At 44.4% G+C, this 6,475-nt stretch overlaps 1 non-coding gene across 1 annotated transcript; it reads right to left on the bottom strand.

The window, feature by feature from the left end:
• Nucleotides 1–3,755: 3,755 nt before the first annotated feature.
• On the bottom strand, nt 3,756–3,914 carry LOC120925686. Its single transcript, XR_005746900.1, has one exon. It is a non-coding gene; the product is annotated as a U1 spliceosomal RNA (small nuclear RNA).
• Nucleotides 3,915–6,475: the final 2,561 nt, after the last annotated feature.

Raw genomic sequence — 6,475 nt, 5'->3', positions numbered from 1 at the left:
CATACAAACATATTTACACATATATATATACAAAATAATTTCCTTCTTCACTAGAAAATGTAAGCCTTTCTTTCCATCTAAAGAATGTGGGTTTTGCTCATACCTTTTTTTTGCAATTTCAAGCAGAGGAAACAGATTTCAAATGCCTTGAAATAGGAATTTATATTCCTCGAAAACAGCCTAAATAGAGAGATGTGTTTCAGTTTACAAAGTACAAAAGACAGTAGTGACTGTAGTAACCCTTTGATTACTAAGAGTACAAAAAGCATGGAATTCAATTGAGGATGAAAAATTCTTGGAACCAGCATGTTATTTTACCTATACCATTTATCAAGCAGGAAGGTTGGTATGTTTTTTTTTTTTTTTTCAAATACATATTTTCATGTGCTCAAAAAATAATAATAATAATTTAAAAGCAAAAATCGAAATGCACAAAATCATATGGAATTTGGTTGTGTTTGGCCAAAATGAATAAACTTGCCACTCTTGCCAAAGGTCCCCATGTCTATGAAGTTTACAATAAGGAGCTTGACCCTAATCATTGTGTTTGATTTAACCACTTACCGACGAGCTCACGCTGATATACGTTGGCAAAGTAAGTGGCATGGGTGCGCAAAACGACGTACCCATACATCACTTCGTGATCAACGGCTAGCGGTCACCGGTGGCCTGCAATCGCGGCATGGAGAGGCAGAACGGGGAGATGCCTATGTAAACAAGGCAATTTCCTGTTCTGTATTTCTAAATGTCAGAGGCCTGAATATGCCACAGAAAAGATCACAGATATTATATGATATGCATAAGCAAAAAGTAAATATTCTGTTGCTACAGGAAACTCATATCAAACTGTCCTCGGCTCCGATAACACCCACTACATGGTCTCTGAGAGATGACTTAAAGGTTTTTTCACCTTAATGCATTCTATGCATTAACCTCTCCGGCGGTATGATTCCTTTTGGTTTTAGGTGCTGAAAGCGGTACAATTATTTTGCATGGAAATTTGGCGTTTTATATTGTAGGCCTGTAATTCTTAGGAATAAATCACTTAAATCTGTCCAAACAAGAGTCTAGTAGACATCCCGGGTATGATAACGTTTAAAAAACAAAATCATAAATTATAATATAATAAATGATTATAAATAATTATAACAAATAATAATGTAATTATAATAAAAAATATTCAATAATGTAATCAAATCAAAAACACTGACATTTGCTCAGTTGCAGAATTATCGCTGTCATTATTTTTATTGTTTGATGATGAATTTCCCCACAAATCGCTATCGCTCAATTCTGCAAGTGATTCTAATTTATTATCGCTGTTTTCTAGCTGCTCTGAAACTACTTATGACATAAAGGGACACTTTTTGGTTGCTATGGACAATCTCCAGTTTCCAGACAGAAAAAAACTGTAATTATAATATACAACTGCATACAGGACACTGGACAGGCCACTAGGGACAAAGGAGGTGTGTAATTATTTGATACAGTACTGTAATCTGTAAGATTACAGTATACTGTATGTGTATTGTGTGTTTCACTTTTTGAATTTGGAGCCGATCTCCGTCCCTGTGCGTCGTTACGGCACTGTGAATCAAGCGAGGAGACACAGCGGAGGAGCCCGCACACACAGCGGGGACACATCGCAGGATCCAGGGACGAGGTAAGTAATTCTCCCTGCATCCTGCATTGCTATCCCGAGTCTGGCTCAGGGATACCACTTTTGGTATGAAAAATTCACCCCGAGCCAGACTCGGGAATACCGCTAAGGCCCCGTACACACGAGAGGATCCATCCGCTGGAATTGATCCGCGGACCGGCTCCAGCGGATAGATCCCCTGGTGTGTACGATCCAGCGGATCTGTTTCCGCAGATTTTTATCCCCTGGGATGGATTTCAAGCGGATACAAATTTGAAGACATGCTTTAAAATCTATCCGCTTGAATCCATCCCAACGGATTGATCCGCTGGTCTGTACAGACTCACCGGATCAATCCGTCCGAATGGATCCCCCACATGCGTCGTAATGATTCGACGCATCCGTGGAATTCCTTATATGACAGCGTCGCGAACGTCGCCGCGTCATCATCGAGGCGACGGCGCGACACGTCATCACAATGGGATTTCGGCGCGGATTTCGATCCTATGGTGAGTACACTCCATCGGATCCAAATCCGCGGAAATCCTTGAGAGGATTTATCCGCGGAAACGGTCCGTTGGACCGTATCCGCGGATAAATCCTCTCGTGTGTACTAGGCCTTAGGAGGTTAAGGTGAAAAAACATCTGCAGATTAGCGGCCCCCAAGCCCCTCCCCCCCCCGTTTACTTACCTGACCCCTCGAAAGTCATAGAGAATAAACAAGAACCTAATAAAAGATCCGTTGGCAGTGGGGGTCATCATGGAGACAAATTCAGCTTTTTTTGATGACCATAAAGATGACACAACAGCTCTACCCAAAGTGGGAGGCACTAAAGTGCGTATTGAGGGAAATATTCATTTCACACAGTACAAGATTTAAGAAGGAAAGGGCCTCCACCATGGTCTCTCTGTTGGAAGAGATTCATGAACTAGAATTGAAACATTTTTTTTTTTTTTTTGAAAAGCCTATGGCGTGTGAACACACCCAAAAAACTCCACCCGGTGCAGAAAAGATGTGCACACACATAAAGAGTGTTCACAAAAACGTGCAGACGGGTGCAACGTCAAGTGGTCCTCCTGTGAAGAGGGACCCAAACCCTGATCCCCCGGGGCGTTAGGCTCCAGACGGGGACTGAGGTACTGTGGTCTGAGCAACCGAAGCTGACACGGACCCAACTTCCTCGGAGGGACTGCCGAAACAGAACCCTCCCAGTACTAGGTGGGGCTCCCCCGAAGGGAGACCCCATGAGAGCAGGCGAACTAAGCCAGAAGGCCATGTCCACCCACTCCCAAGACGTTCAGGGCTGGCCCGAGGACCCGCACCCTACTAATCACACAGTGACAAAACGTGCACAACAAAAAAAGACAAAAAAGTGACAAACACAGGCTTAAATAAAATAAAGTGGGGGAAGGGATAGTGGAGAGGAGAGTGAAAGAAGTGGCCATTGTGGTGAAACAATGACCAGGCCCTCCGGCCAGGAATAAAAAATTCCTCCGGTCCTAGCCAAAAGGCCCGGCTCAGGAGGCAGGTGCTAAAAAAAGCGTGTATCTGGTGCAGTGAACGTGGTATCTTAAATCAATGTGTCCCTCACACACAGTGATCTTCAGATACCCCTGGACTGCCACTCCAGGGGCACATGCACCATAGGCTTTTCGTTCCATATCCGACCCCCCGACCTGCCAGTGCAGCCCTCCACCCCTGCCAGCTAGAGAGCCCTTCAAGGTTTTCTTGGGGAGAACTGCCGCTCAGGTAACAGCCTCCACCAATACTAGCCCCTCCAGACCCTCCGTCAACCCAGCGGATTTGCATGGCTCTGCCCCGTCCTACCACAGGGCATTACCAGCTCCTCCAACCGGATCGCTGACAGAGATAGCACTTACACCAGCCAGCCAGAAGGCCAGACTAGAACTCGGCAAAAAGACCAAGACCAAGCACAGCACCCATCCTCACCAGGGGCACCCTTCCAGATGGCTCAGACTCAACCACGGGCCGGCCCCCAGTATTCTGTCGGGCAGCACAGCGTAGTCCCTGCTGAAACCATCCTTCCAGGTGCAATGACGTCATTGGATTGCATCCACCCTCCCAATGTAGGAGGTGCTTCAGCGCTCCGCTGACAACTGATAAGGACAGATACCACACCCAGTCCCAGCCAAAAGGCCGAGAAGCGGCAGGGAAGACAACCACGATCAGCACGGCCTAGAGTGTGCAATAGCCGTGCCTTGCCCTGGGAGAACCACCTTCATGATCATGGTGTCTCCCCTGCCAGGTAAGTATAGAGAATAGAACTAGAATTGAAACATAAACATAATATAGAGGACTCTACTTTTCAACTCATTCAACAGAAGAGATCTGAATTGTACGCCTTGCTTGATCAGGGCTTTGTGAAACATAAGGAATGTGCGCAACATGTTCTTTATGAATACGGAAATAAGTGTGGTCCTGTATATGCCACTGAACAAATAGCTTTGACTTTCTATGATTATTAATCCTCATATAATTTAAAGGATCCTAGTATAATAACCACAGATCGCCCTAGTTGTCCTCAACTTCATGAGTACATTCAGAACATAGGACTACCCAGCTTGTCGGAGGAGAAGGAAAAAAGCCTTCTGACCCCTTTTACAGCATTAGAAATCATTCAGGTCGTCAAATCTCTGAAACCAGGTAAAAGTCCTGGGCCTGATAGATTCCCAGGTATATTCTACAAGCAATTCAGAGAGACTCTCTGTCCAATCTTGGGTCATTTATTTAACAAAATGAAACTAGATAGTCCATTTACTAAACAGGCACAGGAGGCATATATCACTCTCATAGCAAAACCAGAACAAGACCCTACACAGTACTCTAGCTACCGGCCCATTTCTTTGATAAACTTGGATTTAAAAATGTACGCAAAATTACTAGCTGCACGTTTACAAACAGAGTGATTCCATCTCTAATACAGTAGGACTAGATCAGGTGGGATTTGTACCAAATAGGGAAGCGTGGGATAATATCTTAAAGACAGGCTTACTGATAGAGCAGGCTTGGAGATCAAATAGTCTGCTTTATCTTCTCTCCCTAGATGCGGAGAAGGCTTTTGATCGTTTAGACTGGAAATTCATGGTAGCAACTTTAGAACAGGTTGGACTACCAGGGGAATTCATACAGAAAATAATGGCCCTTTATATTGCCCCTTCAGCAAGAATAAAGGTCAATGGGACACTATCCTCGTCCATTAAAATCTCTAATGGGACACACCAGGGTTGCCCTAGGGTGACCACGTGTCCCGGATTGCCCGGGACAGTCCCGCATTTTGCAGGTCTGTCCCGGGCACATTAATTCCAAGACAATACAGTGTCCCGGAATGAAACTGACACAGCCACCCCCCCCGGGCAAATCGAATGCCCCCAAAAAAGGCTACCACATCACCGCTTTACTCACTGACAGTACTTGTCCTGGTCGGGAATGCCTGGAGGAGCACAATCCCACCCCCTGCTTGTGATTGGAGAAATCATAAATCCCGCCTCTTGTGTCCAATCACTGTGCTGTGATTCGTTACAGCAAAGGCTGATTTTTGGGAAGGGAGGGTGTCCCTGAATGGTAGCTTGAAAATGTGGTCATCCTAGGTTGCCCTTTGTCACCATATTTATATATCTTGGCCATGGAACATGTGGCTGTAGCTCTATGATCAAATCTCTCAATTCAAGGAGTCCAGGTGGGCAATGATTCACATAAACTAAGTATTTTTGCAGACAACTTGCTTATATATGTATCTAATCCAAAAATAGCATTTCCGAATATTCTTTATGAACTGGAACAATTGGGTTTGCACAGCAACTTTAAAGTACATACTACAAAATCTCGTTGTCTCAATATAACATTGTCAACAACAGAAAAAGAAATGTTAGAAAATAACTTCCCTTTTCAATGGGAAGTGCAGGCTCTTAAATATTTAGGGGTAAACTTTTCTTCCGTAGAAGAAAAAAATATGAATTGAACTATATCCCTCTACTTAATTCTACAATATAGTGAACTTGGTGTTGAGTTATTCACTTTACGGTCAACACTGAGGACAAGGGGGCGCTCTTTACGTCTAGAGGAAAAGAGATTTCACCTCCAAATACGGAAAGGATTCTTCACAGTAAGAGCTGTGAAAATGTAGAATAGATTCCCTGCAGAGGTGGTTCTGGCCAGCTCAGTAAAGTGCTTTAAGAAAGGCCTGGATTCTTTCCTAAATGTACAGAATATAACTGAGTACTAAGATTTGTAGGTAAAGTTGATCCGGGAAAAAATCCGATTGCCTCTCGGGGGATCAGGAAGGAATTTTTTCCCCTGCTGTAGCAAATTGGATCATGCTCTGCTGTTTTTTTTTTGCCTTCCTCTGGATCAACTGTGGGTATAGAATTGGGTGTATGGGATTGTACGATATTATTATTGTTTTATTTCTTGTGGTTGAACTTGATGGACTTGTGTCTTTTTTCAACCTGACTAACTATGTAACTATGTAACTATGTAACTATGAACTGCGAGCGCAAAGCAGTTCACCCAGGCGTGTTAGAAAAGCAAATTAATATTCGCTTTCCTAACACTGAACCGCCTCTTAGCCAATCAGGTGCACTGGGCTGTTACCTGTCACCTGATTGGCTGAAACGGCAGGCACTACGATTAGATGCCTACGAGAAAAGGGGAGGAGGTGTCACCCGGCGCCACCGAGACAGGGTAAGTGCTGGGCAGACGGCGAGCGGGCGGGGGGCTTACAGTGGCACTATTTGATGGACACAGTGGCTGCGTTTGATGGGCACAGTGGCAGCATTTGATGGCGCAGTGGCTGCGTTTGATAGTACAGTTAGCCT

This window comes from Rana temporaria, chromosome 1, assembly GCF_905171775.1.
Source record: "Rana temporaria chromosome 1, aRanTem1.1, whole genome shotgun sequence".
Classification (NCBI taxonomy): Eukaryota; Metazoa; Chordata; class Amphibia; order Anura; family Ranidae; genus Rana; species Rana temporaria.
Note: the sequence above shows the minus strand (reverse complement) of the source record. Positions and strands in the feature narration are given on the sequence as shown.